Genomic DNA, 21,988 nt, shown 5'->3' with positions numbered 1-21,988 from the left:
CCCTCGCCACAGTCCCCCGCATCCGAAAAACCACCGCCGCCGGCAGATCCTTCTCATACCTCGCCGCCAAGACCTGGAACACTCTCCCCACCATCCTACGACAGACCCAGGACCTGCTGGCCTTCAGAAGACTCCTCAAGACCTGGCTCTTCGACCAGTAGCACCCCCCCTCCCCAGCGCCTTGAGACTCTTGCGGGTATGTAGCGCGCTTTACAAATGCAGTGATTGATGGGATAATTCAAAGGAAGGAAACATGTAGGTGACTATGGCAGGCACTCATGAATGTGGTGAGTGAACCAGTGCACCATCTGTAGGAAAGTAGCCTCTTTCTATCTTGGTTACCCCCACTTGTGGCCTGTTTGTCAGTGTGTTTGACTGTGTCTACTGGGATCTTGCTAACCCCAGTAGTTATGCTCTCTCCTGTAAATTTAGTTGTTCGTTACTATTATCACAGTATTTCACCCACAATTGGCACACTGGTGCCTCCTTATAAGTCCCTAGTATATGGTACCTAGGTACCCAGGGCATTGGGGTTCGAGGGGATCCCTATGGGCTGCAGCATACATTGTGCCACCCATAGAGAGCTCATGCAAAGGCTGCTGTAGGACTGCCATTGCAGCCTGTGTGAAAGGGTTTTACTGCCATTTTTCACTAAACCAGGTCACTTATAACTCACCCTATGGTAGGCCTTCTAGCCCACAGGGCAGGGTGCAAAGAACCTGTGTGTGAGGGCACCCCTGCACTAGCAGAGGTACCCCCACCAACTCCAGGCCCATTTTCCCAGACTTGGTTTAGTGCGAGCACACCATTTTACGTGTGTACTTGACATGGGTCACTACCTATGTCCAGCTACATAATGGTAACTCCGAACATGGCCATGTTTGGTATCAAACATGTTAGAATCATACCCCAAGGTTTCTGCAAGCACTGGTTGTATGATTCCATGCACTCTGGGGGCTCCTTGGTGGACCTCCAGTTTACCATTTCAGCGTTCTGAGGGTTTTCAGGCAGCCCAAGCTGCTGCCACCTCCCAGACAGGTTTCTGCCCCCCTGTTGCTTGAAAAGCTCGAGCCCAGGAAGGCAGAACAAAGGATTTCCTTTGGGAGAGGGGTGTTACAAGCTCTCCCTTTGGAAATAGGTTTTACAGGCTTGGGAGCAGTAGCCTCCCCAAACCACTGGAAATTCTTTGAAGGGCACACTTGTGGCCCTCCTTGCATAAACCAGCCTACACCAGTTCAGGGACCCCCGGTCCCAGCTCTGGCATGAAACTGGACAAAGGAAAGGGGAGTGACCACTCCCCTGTCTATCACCACCCCAGGGGTCGTACTCAGTGCTCCTTCAGAGGGTCCGTGCGTTTTGCCAGCTTGGATTCAAGTTTGGCAGGGAACTCTGGGAGATCTGAGTGGCCAGTGCAAGGAGGTGATGTCAGAGCCCCCTCCTGATAGGTGGTCACTCAGCTAGGTGACCAATCCCTGTTTCAGGGCTATTTAGGGTCTCTTTTTAGGGTGACTCCTCAGATTCAGATTGCAAGACTCCAGCAGGAATCCTCTGCATCCTGCACTTCAACTTCTCACCGAATAAACTGCATCTGGACTCTTTAGGACCCCACAAGCTGCAACAAAGAAACAAGACACCTTCTGCAACATTGTAACTCCAGCTCCTTCCAGCAACTGCAACATTTCCCCGGTTGTGCATCCTCTGAGAACAGCCCGCCTTCTGCCTGCATCAGAAGAACAGAGGAATCTCCCTTGGGGTGAAGGGGTCACTCCCCTGCTTCTGCAGGCACTAACTGCAACGACGACTGACTGCATGGATCCCCTCTCCTGCTAAGCTGCATGGATCTTGCATCACAGGTGGTGGACTGGAGTGGTCCCAACGGTTTTCTCTTCCAACTGTCCAACTTTGGTGGAGGTAAGCCCTTGCCTCCCCACACAGGACAGTACCCCCATGCTCCACGTCATTGCAGCTGCCAAGGCTTGTTGGCATCCGTCTTCCAAGATCTTTGTGCATCTTGAAGCTCCAGGTCCCACCACTCTATCCTATGACGCACAGCTCGCTGAGTGGTTCTCCGGAGGTGTGGGAGCCTTTTTTGTAGTGCTGCATGGGCCTCCTCTGCAACTTTTGTGATGCCTGGTCTTCTGTGGGCTCTCTGTGTTGCTGAGGGCCCCTTCCAACTCCCCCTTCTGGGCAGAGTTCACCTGGTCCTTCCTGGTCCCCAGCAGCGCCACTTTTTGCTAACCATGAGCTTTGCGTGTGCCAAGTCTTGTTGGCAGAATCCGACGAAGCAAATCTGACTGCAATCCTCCATCCGGCTTGGGACATCACCTGCACCCTCCAGGAACCCGACTTCATCTTCTTTGGGTGCAGTGCTGACTCTTCTTCCTCGTCGGTGGTTCACCTTTTGCACTTTCATCCTGATGGGTATGAGCTCGAGCCCTTCCTGGAATCTTCTGTACTTCTTGGACTTGGTCCCCTTCTTCCACAGGTCTTCTTGTCCAGGAATCCACTGTTGGTGTCTTGCAGTTTCTTCTGGATTTTGCAATATTCTTCTTTACTTCTCTGTGTGTGTCCTGGGAAACTTTCTGTGATGTACTCTTGTTTTCCTGGTCACGGGGGGGTTGTGGTACTTACCTTTGGGCTTTCTTAGTACTCCCAGATCCCCTCTAAACACTACACTTGCCTAGGTGGGGAACGACTTTCACATTCCACTTTCTTAGTATATGGTTTGTGCTCCCCCTAGGCCCATTTCTAACTATTGTGATTTTCACTAATTGTACTGTTTTCTAACTGTGTTATGCCTATTTCTGCATACTAGTGTATGTCATTTGTATATTACTTACCTCCTAAGGGAGTAAAGTCTCTATTGTATGTTTGGTATTTGTGTCCCCAAAATAAAGTACCTTTATTTTTATAACACTGAGTGTTTTCTTTCATGTGTGTAAGTACTAGGGGCCAGATGTAGGAAAAAAGCAATTTGCGACTTGCAAATTGCGAGTCCCTGCGACTCGCAATTTGCAAGTCGCAAATTGCTATGCAGTACGGTGTCTCAGACACCGACTGCAACTCGCAATGGGGTCGCAATGACCCACCTCATGAATATTCATGAGGTGGGTCGCAAATTGCGGCCCCATTGCGAGTATAGGCACTCGCTAACATGGAGGCCTGCTGACGTCAGCAGACCTCCATGTTAGCGACCTGCTTTTAAATAAAGCAGTTTTTTTTTTTTTAAGTGTAGCCCGTTTTCCCTAAGGGAAAACGAGCTGCACTTTAAAAAAAAACGAAACCTTTAGTTTCGGTTTTTTTTCAGGGCAGGGAGTGGTCCCTTGGACCACTCCCTGCCCTGAAAAAATATTTTGGGCTCCACTCACAAACTGAAAGGGGTCCCATGGGGACCCCTTCCAATTTGCGATTGGAACTGCGATGCCATTTGCGACCGCATATGCGGTCGCAAATGGTATTGCATCCCAATGCGACTCGCAAATAGGAAGGGAACACCCCTTCCTATTTGCGAGTCTGAAATGCATTTTGCGAGTCGGTAACGACTCGCAAAATGCATTTCTGCATTGGGATACGCGTTTTGCGACTCGCAAACGGCAAATTTTGCCGTTTGCGAGTCGCAAAACGTTTGCTACATCTGGCCCTAGGTGTGGCTACAGTGGTATTGCATGAGCTTTGCACGTCTCCTAGATAAGCCTTGGCTGCTCATCCACAGCTACCTCTAGAGAGCCTGGCTTCTAGACACTGCGTACACTATAAGGGATAAGTGGACCTGGTGTGAGGTGTAAGTACCATAGGTACCCAGTACACACCAGGCCAGCCTCCTAGACCATCTCAATACATGGCGGAGTCCTGAGTGAATCTGTTTTCAGTGCTATCACACAGCAGTTCCATATTTTGGTCCCGACTTATGTACAGTTGCTCTTAGAAATGTTTTCTGTTGCATATTTACCTCTGCTAATGGTTTAGAAGCAGAAACTGATAAATGAATGGTTTGAAGGACATGTTTGTTTCTGAGGAAAGAGTTGGATAATAGACTGATGTCCTGCCTCGCAGATAGTGGCACCTCGATATTATGGATCCCATGTAGAAAGGGGTGTACATACAAATGTCCAGGTAAGCCTAGACAATCTGGATGAATCTACTATGTCACCCTGTCTACGTCAGTAACCTGCATTTCTCCGATCATTTACTCTCCTTTCACTGATGCTTGCATTTCAGGGAAATCTTGGAAGGATTCCTACAGACCCCAAAGAGAAACTGAGTTGAGGCTGCTCAGAGTGTTTAAGTCTCCCGTCCTTGTGGTGTGGGAAAAGAATAATTAGATCTGTTCTATAAATATTTAAACCTTATTGGTATTTCCTGCACGTGTTGAGCAATTGAAAGTCTCCAATCTGCTTCCGTTCAAGCATTTATCTCTCTAAAAAACACTTTGTCCAGGGACGACGCCTGCATCTGTAGCAACCTCAAAACCTTGCCTCGCCTACTCCTACACTTATGTACTTTTGCAATTCAAATTTTGTTTGCGCAATGGTGTAAAATAATTAGGAAGTGCCTAGAGAGATCTGAGTTAAAAGCCTCATTATCATGTCTGAACCTATGTGTCACAAATCGGTTTTCCCAGAAAATGAAAACGAAATGATTTCCTTGTTCATGTTTGTCTTCTTTATAGAAACTGTGGGGGGTGTAATCTTATGGTATACTGAATGTTAAAGAGTGTTGAAACAAGGGGTATGTTAATGCTGTGGAGCAAGATGATCTGTTTACTTGTGGACTGTCAGGCACACATGAAGGGCCCACCAGGAGAAGTAGCCATGAGACTAGCAGGATGCAGCTGAGGCAAAGAGCTGACAATGTTGAAACTGCAGTGAAGTGGCTAGTGTGCCCAAATTACCAGTGGGGACCTGGCACAGATCAAAATCTCCCCCAACTTCCACCAGCATGCAGCTATCTGAGCCTTCCCACATCACACTGCCACCAGGCAGATACCACACTGTGTATTCTGCAATGGAGACGTTGCAGTCCAGATTGACTAGTCGGGAGAAGCACAGGTGCTAATGCTGAGTGTCACCATGGTAGTTGCTAGGGGAGGTCAAGATGTTGGTCGGGTACCATTTTGAGACTAGGTGTTATGTTCCGGAACAGCAACAGCCACTTTGCAAGTATGGAAAAATGCATATGGTGGATTGGCTGAGGATGGGTGTTTGTCAGGCAAATTTTAGTGCTGGAGAAAAAAAGACACTTCAATCACCACTTCAAGCACAGATGGCTGACCTCCATATGATACTGGGGATGGTTACCAATTGATTAATGCTCAGCTTCTCCAAACTAATTTTAAAACAATTTCACACCTCAACTCCATATCTCTCCTACGTCTCCCAAACACATAGCAAGATATAAGTGTGCATGCTCCCTTTCATTTCCTCTGCTTTCAATCTCCAACTCAAATTCTGGAAAATCCACCTTCACCACTGTAAGGCCTAAATCCATGTTTCTTATTCTAGCAATCATACTCTTTTGTGGCCTTAACTACCCCTTACTCTTCACACAGCATACACCGAGGAAGCATTTGCCCCCCCTCATACAACTCAAGATTACTTCCTCAACCATGGTTCCTCCAAAACTCACATCACGTTTCAGGTTTCTTTACCCTTTGAGTCCCTCCAAAGAATCGCGCTCAGTCTAATATCTACTACCTACCTAAGGACATTCTAATTAGCACTCAAACTCGCCCTAATTGAACTTAAAGGGCCCTCTGCTCCTCAAACCTTCCTGGCCAAGTTCTCTTGCAAGAACATATTCTGACACATTCTCTTAACTCTACTGGGGTGACATACTAAGACAGCAAATTCATGATGTGCGACTCCATCATGATTAGAAACTTGAAACATTAAATTCAAACGTGCTAAATAATCGGAGATGTCTGAAAGGAAGATGTGAAAATCCCTCTAATGTAGGAGTGTTCATTGTAGGTCCAGAATGGCCAAATCCGTGTCAGTTTTTTAGGATATCTACATAAGACTGTTTTGTATACAATTACTCTACAAAGAACTCATTCGGAAAATCAGTGACCGTCCTAAAAATGTGGCATGCATTCGGGCCTTCAGGGTCTTTGCAGGACACACCTGCTCCAATTTAATGAATGCCTTTCATAGTGGCATACACATAACGAATCCCAGTCTCATACATCAATGGGAGACACATGGATTAAAATGAAACTGACACCTGCATGAAGTAATTTTGCAAGCACATCTTAAAAACACAAAGGAAAAACATTGAAGAAAAAGACTAAAAGACATTAGAACAGAAAAAACTGAATCCCACATGGACTCATACAATATGGTCACTAAACAAATACATAAATTAAATAAACCTGACCTCCTGAAGGGGGCCTTTTTAGTCCTTCACCTGTTCCACGTGGAACAGAGAAGTAACTTTACACTTCTTTAAATAGTAGTAAAAGCAAACTATTCAGAACTACACATCAAAGTTAGAAAACAGATCCAGCGCTTTGGACAGATTATCAACTTGCATCACTCAATAATAAGATGTAGGAGTTAAACTCCTCCGGGGGTACGAGGCAGGCAGAAGGAGCTCTCCCACCATTGAGCAAACAACGCAGGACCACCAAAGACTTTAGGAAGAAGCTTAAACAATGGTCTTCAAAGGGTCCTTAGAATAGCGAGCCTCGAGGATGCAGCCATTAACTGAAGTACACACATTGTGGTAACTGGCAGCCATAAATATGCAAATGTATCCAGTAATTTCCCCAGTGCTTAGTTAGTACTTACATAAATAAACAACTAATAAGTGGAAGAGCCCGAGGTTTTTCTTAGGTGCCTGTTGTCGGTCCATCCAAATGGAGGTCTTGACTGGGAAACAAAAGCAGCGCACTCAAAAAACATGTTCAGAGCTGCACCAGCCCCTTCCCCCAATCTCTCTTCCCATCCATCCGTTCTCTGTCTCTCTCCTTGCCTCCTCTCTCTTCATTCTCTCGTACTTTCTCATACCGCCCGCTCTCTTTCCCTCATATCTGTCTCTTTCCCTCCTTTCTTGCACTCTCTCTCCCTCCCTCTGTGAGCCGGAGAGAGGGACAAAGGCGGCGTCTGTGGGGCATCAGAAACTGTCCTTCAGTGTCTCAAGCTCTCGGGGATCAATGGAGAGAGCAGTCGCGTCGCCGAATAACCGGACTACCAAGTCTTCAGAAAACCTGCGTCCCTCTGTTTTTTTCCGCCAACCTATAGGGCCATATGTACGAACACATATTTTCCCATAGACAAAAAATGGGTAAAACCCTTTTCTACACCTGGCCCGTACTTCTTAGCACTTTAGCTCACTCTTTCACATTCCTTTTCGGAGCTTCTTTCTTCCTTCGCCGCTTTTTATTTTGAGGGGGGGGGGGGGGGGAAGGATTGCTGAAATTACTAACAGCCACGAGCAATGCTTAATTTGAGCAGGTTGTTGCCGGTGGGGGCCTTCGGCAATTATTTTTGTGGACCGACATTAATTTTCTGCATCAGATTTTAACCGAGCGCAAGAGAGGGAAATGCACAGATTGGAAAGTCGGAGGAAAATCAAAACTGCAAAACCGTCTCAAAGGGAGAAAGAAAGGGACCTGCTAGAGAGAGGAAAGGGGCCTAGAGTGTCTGGTAGTGGATTAAAAACCACAAGCTTTGGTACTCTGCGCACCAGTGCTTAATTTGTAAATAAAATGTGCCGGTACTCAAAGCTCCCCTCTTAAACAGGCGGCTGCTACAAAAGTGCGAGCACATAATACTGAGGCAGCGTAATCCTGGAGCCACCTCGGGCCTCTTCAATTAATTTACACCCACTCCCTGCCCCGTCAGCTAACTTTTGCAGCTTCCTGCTTTCTCCCTTTCTGGCGCTTTTCCCTTTTTCTCTTCCTTTCCCACGTGTCTTTTGCTCGCAGTAATGCTTGAGACAGAAAACTAAGCGCCTGCCCTCAGAAAAAAGTGCCGCACCTGAAACAACAACCACAAATTACTAACTGCCGTGCACCAATGTTTAAATGGCTAGAGCAGAGATTCGGGCACCAGCACTCATTCATTCACGAATTAAGCACTTGCCGCATGTAACATTATTTGGTGTACCAATGAGCTAAATCATAATTAAATGTAATAAAGAAATACTTGCTCAAACTCTTGTTATCCGTTAGAATCCTCATGTCAAAAGAAGCAGTTTCACATGTTAATAACGATCAGTACTAATTTAAAACAGTGATGTCATAAATACAAGTATTTTGAGGGAGATGTTGATTCTGGAGGTGGCTCTAGCCTTTATCATCACCCAATGCACCCACACGCATCAGCCCAGGGGTCTGGTGGGGCTCAGTGGTGCTGCAGCACACTGGGAAGGAGTTTTTCTGTAGGACCTTAGCTTAAAAAGGGGAGGGGGGAAGGCACAGACTGGAAGTTACACATTTTTCTACAATGGGAGCGAAAAAGTTAAAAAAATAAATGTTTTTATGATCATTTTTTGGCCATGACCAGTCTTCCCACTAAGTTTTCAACAATTGTGCTTGGAGCCTGGTCGCTAAAAATCTTTCATTTGCTTCCTAGAATGAAAACAGACTATTAGATCATTCCGCCAACAAAGTCTGTCCTGCAAATGATATCTGATTCAAAAGTAAACATTATGCTCTTAGCGGATACCCACATGATGGCCAGCCAAGTCAGGCTTACCTGTTCGCAGTGGACCACAATATCCACCCACTCAAGAGGACTCAACAATAAAGGGCACGGACATAGTTAGGTATTGAGAATATTGCTGAAACATTAGTGATGTCCCCTCATTGTGAGCAGGACCACTGGCTTCTTACCACTATTAATTTAAGGGATGGGTACGTAGCTAGTGTATATAGCACAAATAAGATCATTTCTCATCTTAAAGTTGGGAGTAGAATTAGCTGCAATGCCTGCCCACCAATATTGGGAGATGATTGGAATTTTATTTACACGCAGAACAATCGTTTTGCACAAAAAGGGCAAATCCCTTGCCAACATTTAGAGAAGCTCTTAATAATCTAATGCGTAGTCTTCAACTGTTTTAAATTTTTCACACATAACGCCGAGGTTTCTCAGGAAATATATTATCCTCGGGTTGATGTAAATCCTTCACCAGGCTAGGCGTTTGTTTTTACATTTTTAACCTCCATTTAATCTCCAACTGAAAAGCAGTTAAAGATTATTTTAGATCCATGGCACTTGGTAGATTACTCAGTGGTCCAAAACTGGAAGATTTGCTATAGAATAACAAGAGAAAATATAGAATAATAAAGCATTGCCTACCAGTGCAGGCAAAATAAATAGCCCCTTTTTAAAGTAAATATAACATTAAGTAAAATTAATGCACCTTTGGAACACATGGATCAATTAAAAAATGTAAATAAAAAAAAACACTAGCGCTTCCGGTTTATTAGTGATGCTTTTTATATCAAAGCTTTACAGTATGTGCCATGAGTTTTAGTTTTAATTGTAAAATATAAATGAATGAACCACCACTTAGCCAAATACTGAAGTCGCAGGCAGCTACACTGTTACAATATCACCTAAACATTTTAAAACGTTGGAAAGGTGACAGAAAAGAAATCACCATCCAATCGGGCACTCAAAATGTAGGCAAAATAAATAGACACTATTTAAGGATATGGTAAGAAAAAAAAAAAAAAGCCCACTTGGAAATGGGTTGTCTCTGAAGAGAAGGAAGTTAATTTTAAGGTGATGTAAAGGATGTGCTCTGTCTTTGTGCAGTTGCTCAAAGTGAAGGAAGCCAATGGGCCAAGTGGGCTGACCAATTGTCCTATGCTTATTCTATATGATGTTGTGGGCAGAAGCACAATGTGAATGACAATTGAACAGGCCAATGGATGAAGCTCGTCGACCAAAAAGACTCAAATTATGGACATTAATACTTTTTTTTTTTTAACAATAGTTTTGCAAGACAGCTAAAGCTGCCTTAAAGGCCAGACCTAAAAAGTCCATGACCTGATGTTCAAAAATACAATTTTGGCATATATGTTGCAGACAATGTAGTGTATATATTCTTATTTTAGGAAAATTCAGAGGTAAAATCATAAAATGCATGGTTATATTACCCTGCAAAGAGGTAACAGCCTATCATGGTCAGTTAACACAGGGAACAATATTTGGGGCAAATATTTGAAGACGTTAATGGTCCTACTCACATTACGGCAGGTGTGACAACACTCCAGCGAAGCAAAAAACAATTAGTTTGTATTCAGAATGCACTCCTTTGTTCCCAACTGAAGTCACCCTTCGTATTGTCATTATATGAATTTTTATCTGACTCTCAAGCACAGCATCAACAAATAAAATTAATTGCACCCTCTCAATGCAACACTCACACGCAACCAACCTTCATATTGCTCGCCAGCATCTGTTGATCTGTCCCACCACATAGCTGCACATCACACCTGGTGAGTCATGATGGCGAAAGTGCTTACACTTGCAGAACTCACCTGCATTCACACACAACTCCCTGCCACATTTTTTAACACGTGTGGTACCAGCGTCACACCTTCTCAACAATAGGTTCTGTACATGCATCTGTAAAATGCACTCTGAAAAACAGCAGGTACAACTCTCCAGTAATCACCCAGATTTCTTCCGCTCTACACTTAAGCCACACTAACCAACACCCGTCTCGTCCTTCCATATGTGTGCAAATGCTTGGCTTTGGGGGCGAAATAACAGCTTGGATCAAGTTTTGTGGTCGGAAAGCTTGGTGCAAATTGTACAGATACCAGCAGGAATAATGGTCTCCTTTATAGCATAATGGTTGTGATAAGAGTAATGGTAGGCCTTGCAATAAGGAGAAACGCTTCCTTGATCATGTGATGTACCTACGCAATACGGCATATGGATTTTCGACCATATTCATCTAAATGAATGGGATGCTACAGACATTCTTACATCTAACATTTAATGGTATTTTGCTTGTCCATTTAGTGGAATGATTAAGGACAAACACCCTATGAGGTATCTGATTTTTCTCATAGCCATTGTTCTACACATGATCTCAACAATCGTCCTATTGAATATCAACACCAAGAATATAGTGACATAGTAATATCGAGGACAGAATATTGAGAGACAAAATATAGAAAGGTAAATGCATATCGCAACCAGTACGTCTGCACAATGTACTTCCATTGACTTCCTGAGTGCTTTAGAACTCCCTGACTATAGGACCTGTAACCGACCTGAGGAATTTGAACAGTGGCACTTCTAGAAACTTGCTTTTCACTTGCTGAATTCTTCTAGAAACGTAGGTGCAACCTTTCTCCAGTCTGGGGTGCATATAGGGAATAATAGATTTACTATTCCTAACTCACTTCTACGTACCTTGAAGATTTTTTTTTTTTTTTTAAATATTTTTATAGAATTTTTCAAAACCAAACATTGTGCTACATACGTGTGTTATCAATGACAGGATGTTAGTGATCTAACAAATCTTTTAAATTCGCACAACTTAAAACAACCAAACAACTGAAACAGATTGTACACATCTAGGTCCGAATTATCTATCCAGTATTTTTAAATTATTGCCTGTGCCGTTAAATGGTGTATTTTGGTGTGGAGTGGCTCCACGCTGCCCAGGGTTGACTCATTAATGTTGAGCGGGGGGGTACCGGTTGTTGGGGTGCTAGTGTCGAGTGTTTAGGTTGTGCAGGCGAGTGGGTACTGCATGGGGCACGTGCGTTCGGTGTCTGGTGTATTGTCAATGGGTGTGAAGTGTTGCAGATGAAGTTGGGTGTGTCCCCTGTTGGGATGTTGTGTCGTAGCCAGCTGCATACCAATGACTGTCTGGATGTTTGTGTTATTTCACAAATTATGGAGGTTTCTCATCGTTTTTTGCCTCTAGCTTAGATACTAATGTGCTCCATATTTCACAACCCGCATGTCGCAGTCCCTCGCACGCAAATTTCTTTAGTACCTGGTACTCTGTGCGGGACCATTGCAGCGTGAGGGTGTGCCAAGCTTTCAAGTCGGGCGCATTGGAAGCTTTCCAGTTCATGGCTATCAGTCTTTTGTACATTACGTATGCCAGGTCTGCAAACTTATGTAAGTGTTTGTGTTTTTTGCGCCCTTGTCCTGAGTCCTAGCAGGCAGGACTTGGGGTCCATGTCCAGGACGAGGCCCGTCGTTTCTGCTATTGTTTTTACCACCCCGGCCCATTCTTTTTGTACACGGGGACACTCCTAGACCATGTGGTAAAACTGTGGCTCTGGGGCATTACATCTGGGGCAGGCCGGGTCCGACCCGGGGAACATACGTTTGAGCCTAGCTGGTGCTAAATATGTTTGGTGTATGTAATTGAACTGCGTGTAGCGGAATCTGGGGTTTCTTGACACCTCACGGGTGTGGTATAAGGCGTTTAACCATTCTTCCTGTGAGATCAAAGCCGGCAAGACGGCGTTCCACCTCTCCCTGGCTTTTACCAAATTGGTGCAAGGGGCTTATTCAGGAGTTTGTATGAGTTCGAGACTGCTTTTGCTTGGGCGTCGCAGCTCAGCATGTGGTGTAGTGCGGGGGAGGTCTCTGGCTCTAGTTTTCCAGCCGCTCATGTTTTTCTGATTGAGTGACATATGGCGTGGTAGGCCAGGAATTGTCCCGGGCTCACCGCTGTGAGGGCTTGCATGGATTCAAACAACATTAATTTACCTTCCTCAAAGCAGTCTCCCACTGTGTGTATGCCCGGTTCCGCCCAGGCTGCGGGCGAATGTAATCCAGTCTCGGCCCATCCGGAAAGCCGTTCCAGTGGGATGAGCGGCGAGTAGGGGAGTTCCTTTGCATCTCTTTGGATGTACCTCTTCCAGCATGCGTGGGCCACTACCATCAGTGGGTTTTCGCGTGCGCTCTTTATTTTTTTATTTGTGAGCCATGCGAGCAGGGGGGGCCCTTGGAGTCGGGTCGAAAGCCAGGTGGTTTGCGCCATATTAGGCCTATGAATCCAGTTCAGTATCCACTGTAGCTGCGCGGCCGCATAGTAAAGTTCAAAGTTAGGGGCGCCCAGTCCACCCGTGTCGACCGGGCGCTGTAGCGTGGAAATTGTGACCCGCCTTCTGCCCTCTCCCCATATAAGCTGTAGTAAGACAGCGTTTAAATTATTAAAGAAACTCTTAGGGATAATGAGCGGCAGTGCCGCAAAGTAGTATAGCAATCTAGGCAGTATCAGCATGTTTGCTGAGGCCACCTTGCCCAGTGGTGAAAGTGGTAGTTTATTCCAGAATCACATTGACCCCTTCATGGAGGCCATAGCTCTCCCTAGGTTACCATCCCTGAGGTCCTCTGTTCTATGATAGATGTTAACTCCTAGGTATTTAAATGTGTCGAAGCACCATTTCAGGCGGCCCACTGGGGCGTTTTCTTGTTTCGGTAGGGGCCAGCTGGTTAGTGGGAATACACAGGATTTTCCCCAGTTTACCACTAGGCCCAAGATCCCTCCATACTCAGACAGTAGCGATATCACTGAGGGCAGCACCTCTCCTCCTTTCCGTACATATATCAAGGCGTCGTCTGCATATAGTGATATTGCATGGTAGGTCCCGTTCCTAATTATCCGCCACCTTTCCTTCATCGCGCGAACGCGTGCAGCCAGTGGTTCCATTGCTAAGGCAAACAGCAGGGGGGATAGGGGGGCAGCCCTGTCGTGTGCCCCTGTTGATCGGGAAACTCCCTAATATGACCCCACTCGTCTTCACCCTAGCCTGTGGGTTGGTGTACAATGTCCGTACCCAGCGTGTGAATTTAGGACCAATTGCCCATTTGCTGCATGGTGGCGAACAAGAAATCCCATTCTAGTGTGTCGAATGCTTTCTTGATGTCGAGTGAGATGACCATTTCCTCGTATGCATGCAGGAGAGTGTTGCACCCAGCACACTCAGCAGCCTCCGGTTATTAAGAAAAGTGTTGCTTTTTGGGATGAACCCGTTTTGGTCTTCGTGTACCAGGGTGTGCATGTAGGGGGCTAACCTGTTGGCCAGTATTTTACCAAGTATTTTACAATCTAAGTTTAGCAGCGACAGAGGCCTGTAGGATTTAACATCGGTGGGGTCGCGTCCTTGTTTAGGAAGGACCACTATCATTGCCTCTCTCAGCGTTGGGGGTAAGGTCCCACTGGCACACGCCTCCTTGAATACTTTCAGGAGATGGGAGTTTAAGCATGTCGCAAAAGTAGAGTAGTATTCTAGTGGAAGGCCGTCTGCGCCTGGCGCTTTATTCCTAGGCAGTTGTGCCAGGGCCAAGTTTAGGGGGGCCTCTAGTGTCTCCCTGTCTGCTTGTGAGAGTAGGGGCAGGGGTGAGCCCGCCAGGAAGGACACAAGTTGTTGGCTGGTACATGATGTGCGTTTGGTGTATAAATTTGTGTAATATTCCCTGAACGTGTCGTTTATTTCTTCCTGTGTGATAGCCATTGTGCCTGCGCCTGTCTCTATGGCCCGATAGGTGAGCGCTGCCGGTCTTCGCGTAGGAGCCACGCGAGTAGCCTGCCCGATCTGTCGCCTTCCATTTGTAGTCGCATCAAGTGGTATTTATAATCATGTCGGCGGAGTGTGGCGTCAGCGTCAGCATATTCTGCGCACGCGTCTTTTAGCACCGTGTAAGGCATTTCATTGCGAGCTACTGCAGTTTCTAATGCTCTTAATTTTTTTTCCAGCTTGCTGACCTCAGGGTGAAGTGTGTGTCTCACCCCCCAGGTAGTTGAAATACAGTGGCCGCGGACCACTACTTTATGTGCATCCCACTCTACTGCTCTTAGATTTGTGGATCCAACGTTTATTTCCCAGTACTGTTTTAGTGCTGTGTTCAGCGTGTCTGTGAATGCCTGATCGTGAAGGGCTTCCACCTGTAGTCTCCACGTGGGGATCGCCGGGCGCTTCCTACCCCAGTTCAGTGTCATTTTAAGCGTTGAGTGATCCAATAGTGTTTTAGCTAGGTATTCTGTCCCGCTGGCCATTGTGCAGATTTCTTGGGTGCCCCGCAATATGTCTATTCTGGTGTGTACCTTATGTGGTATTGAATAGAATGAGCATTCCCTTTGCAGTGGATGTTTCACGCGCCATATATCATGTAGACCCATATCGCCAGCCCACGTCTGGAGTGGGCGTCTGGCGTTTCTATTAGCTGTCGCTTGTGTGGGGGGGTTTGACCTGTCCAGCGCCGGGTTCGGTATACAGTTGAAGTCCCCGCCCCATATGGCGGGTGCTTCAGGATTCACCAGTAATGCTGGGGTGAGTGTGCCCAGAAATTCAGATGACGCGTTATTGGGGGCATATATCCCGATTAGCGATAATTGTCTGCCGTCAAGCCGACCTTCCACTGCCACATACCTGCCTCCCTGGTCTATCCTATGCGATGTTTGGAGAAAGGGGACGCCACCAGCTATCCATATGAGGACCCCTCTAGCGAAGGCCAAATATCATGTGCCTATTATCTGTCCCCCCCATTTGCCCCGCAGTTCTTGCAGGTCGGGGTCCCATAGGTGGGTCTCTTGTAGGATTGCAATGTGTATACCCTGGTGCCTGAGGCGTGCGTACACCCGGGATCTTTTACTCGGCGTCCCCAGTCCCCTGACGTTCCAGGTGACTATTTCATATTGATGCGTGATGTGGATTGCGGTTTGAGCCATGTTTTGATTTGCGAGACTGCACCTGACACTCTGCCGCCAGTTAAGGCCCAGCAAGCACCTCCCAGCCCTGACATGTCTGTGGTTGACCCCATCAGTCTCGGCAATGTTCCCTGCATTATGAGCGGGTCTGTAGTGTACAAACTAACTATTACCCCCCTTCCCTCTCCAACTGGATCCCTTACCCTACTGTGAACTCGTAACAAACTACACACCCCACGGGTGTGTGAGCAAAACTGTGTCCATGTGGATGTCTGTGGGGGAACATTTTTACCAACTGGATGTCGTTCGTTATGGGGCTCACATCTTTCCGCAGACCCGGTCTGCAAATAGTATTGGGCGCTCCCGGGGTAGGCTGTTCCCTCCCCCGTACTCCATTGCTGCCAACAGTGCGCCATTTGGGTATAGGAACATTTTTCAAAAGATACATAGCTACAGATGTGGTAGCCACCCACATCTAGTAGCGCACACATTGTCCTGCGCTGTTCCTCAGTTTTGACAATCAGTTCAGGCGGAGGGGTGACTCAGCGGTACACAGTCAAAGTGTGTCTGCGGTTCTGGGGGTAAACTCCGGACCCTTTAGCACATCTGTTAGTGTAGAGTCCAAACTGATCGAGTCCTACTCCGAGCCATCCTCGGGGCGTGACCTGAGAGCCTCAAAAGAGTTCTGTGTTAGCAGGGGGTTTCTTTCAGGACCTTGGCTCTTTATTCTGCGGCCTGTTTCTCCGTGGGTTGTCCCCTGGTGCGCCTCTTGGTGCGTTTCCGTGGGGAGGATATTAGCCAGTCCTCGCCGGTGCCATCGCCCTCCTGGGGGCGAGCGAGCCCCTTGGCGTGGATCCACGTCCAGGCATCCTACGGGGAGGTGAACACGTGGGTGCGTTCATCGGTTGACACTCTTAATTTAGCGGGGAACAGTAAGGCGTACTTTAGGTCATGCTCACGTAGACGCTGCTTTATTTGGACGTAGGAGTGGCATTGTTTTTGTACCTCTTGAGTGAAGTCTGGGTAGACGCTGACGACTGAGTCCTCATATCTGAAGGGGCCTTTGTTGCGGAACTGCTGCAGTATTGCATCGCGGTCTCCGAAATTTAGGAACCTGGCTATCAGCGGTCTTGGTGATTGGCTCGGAGCCGGGGGTCTTCCCGGGATCCTGTGCGCCCTTTCCACAGAGAAGAACTTCGATGGTGCCCCATTCAGAACTTCTTTGATTAGCCAGTGTTCCAGCAAGAGTTCCGAGTTTTGATCCAGTGATTTTTCAGGGAATCCCAGGAACCGTACGTTGTTGCGACGGGATCTGCCCTCCGCCTCCTCCGCTCTTCTCAACAGTGTCTTCACTTCTGCATCTAGGTGGAGAATTTGTTTTTGGTTGTCCGATACCGTGGGAGGCAGTTCACTTAGCACCTCTTCCGTTGACTTCACTCTCTCAGATAGTTTGCGATGGTCTACTCTGAGTAGGTTCAGGTCTTGCGATACCATATCTATTCTGTTTTCCAATGAGGATTTAGTGTCCATAATTGCCTTTCGCACTTTTTCGAATTGTGAGGAGTGGGCCTGGAGTGTGCTTTCCAGCGACTGTAGGGTTGGTATTAGTTGTTGGTCGCCAGGTGTTACATACCTTGAAGATATGTGCACAGTGTAGGTACATATGTGTGAAGTTTGGTATAGAACATCTAGACTTACCTGTTAATATGTTGTTTTTGATATTCTCTTTTCAATATTTTGCCCCATCAATACTGTTGATTTGATATTCAGGGGGCACAACATCATAACCAACTGACAAAATGCCACAAATCTTATTTTTGTTTACTGGTTCACTGCTACAAAACTGTAATTGTCTTTTGGGAAAAATAGATGTAGGCATGCCAAACCGGTGTTCCTCTACTTTATCAAAAATACACTTTTTCTGTTTTCCTGGGGTTGTACTTGGGATAGCCTAAAAAGAAAGAAACCCTGTGTAAAAAACTTGGAAAACACACACTGAACTGTTTGAGAATTTGGTTTTTATATGAAGCTTCCATTTTGGTTGGCTCTGGTTCTTCACCAGTGCTCCTGTTTGCTGCTGTCATCCTTCTGGAGCACTTTGGCTTGAAAGAAAGGAAAGCTGGCTTTCATTGTGAAGGGATAGGAACAGGTTCTTTACCAAGAGGACAAAGAGCAACGTCCGTCTGGCATATATCTGCATGGATAACGCCTCAAGCAGCTGTACTGCCTATGGCAAGAAGAACCTGCAACTCAGTTGGCCAGAATGTCCACAGGAAACTGCATCACAAGAGGTTGAGGAGTTACAGAAATGCACTCCAGAGTTGTGAGTCCAGGTTTGTACCAAGTTCGACCTCAGACCGTAGACATGCAGGTGTTTTCACCCTAGGGCATTAGATAGTACCCAAGCACATTGTCTTGTTTCCAGAAGCATTAGATAGTCTTCCTAGCCGTATCTGCTCCCGCGATGTGTCGCAATTAAAGTGGAGGTATACAACTGACCATAAATACCTGTTTCAAGTATGGACTATGGAACTTAATGTTTAATGAATTCCCCGTGTCATGTAATGTCTAAGAAATTCCCCTGTCCTATCCTGACCTGTTCTTTTAGTGTCTCAGCCAACTTAAAATCTTGACTACCTTGAGACATCGCTTTAATAAAGACACCTGAATTGTGGGGTCCACATAGGGTATAATTGTAGGAGCCAACTATAAATAGCAACCAGTACATCTGCACAATGTACTTCCAGTGACTGCCTGAGTGCTTCAGAACTCCCTGACTAAACTGGTGCATCGATCACAATGTGCAGTTTTCTTGTAAATGAGGCCCTTAGTGTAGAGGGCTGATCTTATACAGCTTGATATTGTGGGCCAAATTTAAGAAGGCCCGAGTGCCACCTTGGGACACATTTGCGTATTTTTTTTTTACGCTAATGTGGCATTAGGTTGGCTAAAATGCCATGCCATTTTTACAAAATGGCGCAATATGAGCATTGCCCCACTTTGTAAACCCCTGCGTCATATTATGCCTGCACCAGGCAAAATGTATGCAAGGGGAGTTTTTCTGTATTAGAAGGCCCAGAAAAATGGCACAGTGGAATCTGTGAGATTCCACTGCGCCATTACTAGCGTAATTTTTAAAGCCTGCTAAAACAGGCATTAAAATGAGGCTCCTATTGTTTTCAATGGGCCTCCCTTCACTTTAGAGGTTTAGAGTCAATATTATTGGCAATAATCCTGCAAAGCGCCAAATTAGCGTCAACATTTTTTACGCTAGTTCCATAACTTGCATTCGCCATATCATAAATACGGCGCACACATGGTGGCGTTAGGGGTCACAATGGGGTACAAGAAAAGTGGCGCTTCATGACATGATGCACCACTTTTCATAAACTTGCCCCTTTGTTTCTCTATGTCTGGCACCTCTGCTTCACTGACTAAGAGCGAAATAAATAAATAAATAAATAAAACAATCAAAGATTTCCAAAAGCAACCACAAACACACCTGCTCCAAAAAAGACATTTGAGCAGGTAAGCGCAACCTAGGTGCACAAATGGCAGCAGTTACAAATGAATGTGTATTTGCAATTCACAAAATATAAATTTGCAAACATAAATGTATTTATTTACAAATACTGCTACTCCTTATGTGGGAGTAAATCTGCTTTTCGCAGAAGGGGTTGGTTTGGACGGTGGGAATGCACAAACATCCTTGTGTGGCACATTTCCATCCTGGATATGATAGAAGATTTACTCTTGTCAAAGGTAGAAGTAAATCTACATCCAGGCTGACAATGGGATGGGGATATTATAAAATTGGTAGTTATTTCAGGAGAAGTGCTTTCTTCCTGGGAACATTTTTCGGCCATGGACAAACAAAGAAACGTTACCATGTAAAAATGCCCTTTTGCTAAGCATTCACACAAAATCACCATGTAAGTTTCGGAATATGTAAATGTTTATGCATGATATACGCCTTGTCTGTTTCGACGTCCAGTGGGTGCTACTGAACATTACTTAGAATACGAAAACGTGCATAAGTATTCCAAACGTGGATTTAAACCTTTGTGTAAATATATAAAAATGACGAGAGAATGTGGCCCCAATGTTTACCTCAAAGGATAATACTGGTAATTGGGCCCTCTGTTATATATAACAAAAGCTAGCGTGTAAAGTCATAAATGTTTTCAGGGTCGAAACCTGGCCCAGGAAGTTGCTTGCTTTATGCACAACACACTTTAAGGTGCTCCAGTATCAACAGTAAATAAAGACCTGCTTTGAATGAAGTGTGTCATTTAGAATCTGATCTACGTTTGTAACAATTATTTTCTCAGAGAAGAAGTCTTGACCAGTCTGCTTTGCTATACCTGAAAAGTCAAATGCTCAAAGAGAGTACCTTGATTAACCAACTAAGAGCATCAGTCACTAGGACACTGGTGACAACTGACAGTACCCATTACAAATACTACTCAGGGACTGTCCCAGGACCCAAAACGAAGGCCTCACAGTGGCCTAGAGCCTGGGTGATCTGGAAAACTACTTCAGCATGAGGGCTTAACCAGTTGGTTGTTTCTTCAATCCTCTGCTTTGGTGCAACATTCCTCCCATCTTCAATGTGGAAGTAAAAAATCCTCTTTAATTGTTCCATGTCTTCATTACATCACTTTCTCTTCGTGTTTATCAAATTAATCGAAAATGGCTGCCAACATGTTAAAGTGTCAAAGCCAACTTGAAATGTGGTTGGCACATATCATACATGGCATCTTCTCATACAAGAATGAACTACGATAACTTTCTGTAGTCGATGCCTCTCTGCATCCTTTACTAGTGAGCAGACATAACTGGTACTTGGGACTTTGAGACTCGCTTTATTACGTGACTGTTTTCACTGCATCTGTTTGTATGAATTCATGGATGCTTATATAGTCAGCAAGTATATAAAGAGCAATGGAGCACTGTACAATAGTAGAGGTCAAGTAAACCTGGCTTACAGTTCTTCCGTGATGGGCACACAGTAGATCTGCTTATGGATAAGTTGTTTCGTGAAAAGGAGAGTTTTCAGCTTCTTCCAGAAGTGGAGGAGTGAAGCTAATTGTCGGATCTATGCTGTGACGAAATTCCAGAGTTCTGGTGTGTAGCATGGAGGGAGCTATCTCCTGATCTTTTCTTTCTTTGCTTGAAGCCTGGACATGCCATGGCTTATTATGATGGTGGTGTGCACCATCAGAGATATTACCTGCCAGAAGCATGGAGTTTTGTATGTGCAGCAGTTCTTGAAAGTGATTCAGGTTTGCAGGGGGAGACAGTGCAGTTATGTGGTAATCTAGTTATACTTTCTCATTCTCCTTGTTAGTTTTGCTGCTGTGCGGCAGACACTACTCAGTGGTGTGATGAAAGATTGATTTGTCAAGAGGTACTCCTATGAGCAGCTGGTGTAAACCCACACAATATCCAATACCTTTTTTTCACTCAGGAATGTAATCTCACTCCTATGCTGCCATTACTGTCAGTAACTAACAGACCATTTTCTAGAGCAGCACTTCTTATCCTGTGTTCTGGGGACCCTTGGGGTCTGTAAAGCCTACTCAAGTGGTTCAATATGACTTATAAAATCAAATATTCAAAGAACAAAGCTTTGTATATAAATAAAGAAGCACAATGTGCAATTGAACATTTTAGGTCATTCTATAAATGCAGGGAATTTGAAATTGGAGACTAAATTAAGGTATTGCTCTCAGATTGATTTGTGGGAGCAGTGCAGGTGCATCAAATAGAATATAGTATCAATGATAGGTGGATTCAGTTACATTTAGAAACGCCTGAAATATTTTTGTGAATTTATTAAAGGATTTTGTTATTTGTGTATTTTTTTATGAATGTTTGTTTGTTCCTGTATTTTTGTGCACGGTTTTGAGGTTCAAATCATCAAAATTGTAAACGGGGGTGGGAGGGGACTCGGTTTCCATTAATTATTCAGTGGGGTCCACAAAAGTCAAAAGGTTAAGAACCACTACTCTAGAGCTGACTAACTGCTTGCTGATGTCTAGAACATATTACTAACGCACTGAGGTCCCAAGGAGCTGAAAAAGTGTGCACTATTTAAGTTAAAACCGCTCCTCCTAGAACAAGCAATATTCACAGCGGAATAGGATTAGGATTGGTTGTTATCTTTACCATCATGAAAATACGTGTTAAATTGGCTGCAACATGTATTATTTCATTAATTTATTGTCATGAAATGAAATGATCTTCTGCAATGATGACTTTCACTTCTTTTAAAATCTAGCACCTCAATACATTTGCAACATCATCATTATATATATACAGAGATGGTCATTAATAAAGA

The sequence above is a fragment of the Pleurodeles waltl genome, chromosome 3_1, assembly GCF_031143425.1.
Source record: "Pleurodeles waltl isolate 20211129_DDA chromosome 3_1, aPleWal1.hap1.20221129, whole genome shotgun sequence".
Lineage (NCBI taxonomy): Eukaryota > Metazoa > Chordata > Amphibia > Caudata > Salamandridae > Pleurodeles > Pleurodeles waltl.
Note: the sequence above shows the minus strand (reverse complement) of the source record.